The sequence below is a fragment of the Psammomys obesus genome, unplaced genomic scaffold, assembly GCF_907164565.1.
Source record: "Psammomys obesus unplaced genomic scaffold, mPsaObe1.curated_primary_1811, whole genome shotgun sequence".
Taxonomy (NCBI): Eukaryota; Metazoa; Chordata; class Mammalia; order Rodentia; family Muridae; genus Psammomys; species Psammomys obesus.
Window position 1 is genome coordinate 8,010,772 of NW_026596147.1, and position 427 is coordinate 8,011,198.

The following is a 427-nucleotide window of genomic DNA, read 5'->3' on the forward strand; positions in this document are numbered from 1 at the left end:
GAGGAGGAGGAGGAGGAGGAGGAGGAGGAGGAAGAAGAAGAAGAAAAAGAAGAAGAAGAAGAAGAAGAAAGTCGTTCTGAGCTGAAAGTTACAAGTAATGACTGAAATGGAAGCCACAGAACTTACTTTTTTATGTTTAGTGTAATCGCTGGATCGGTGGATTTGATTCCAGTCTGCCACACACAACCCTGCATTTTATCTATTTGATATCAAAGGCTGCACAAATGTGCAAAAAATCAATTTTTCTCCTAACACAGTACTTACTTTGAGACATTTGAGAGTTTTGGGACAACCTTTTGTGGAACAAAACCCTAAATATTTAAAATTAAAGCCGAGGGTGGGGGGGGGCACCTTTAATCCCAGCACTCAGAAGGCAGAGGCAGGCAGATCTCTGTGAGTTCAAGGCCAGCCTGGTCTACGGAGAGAC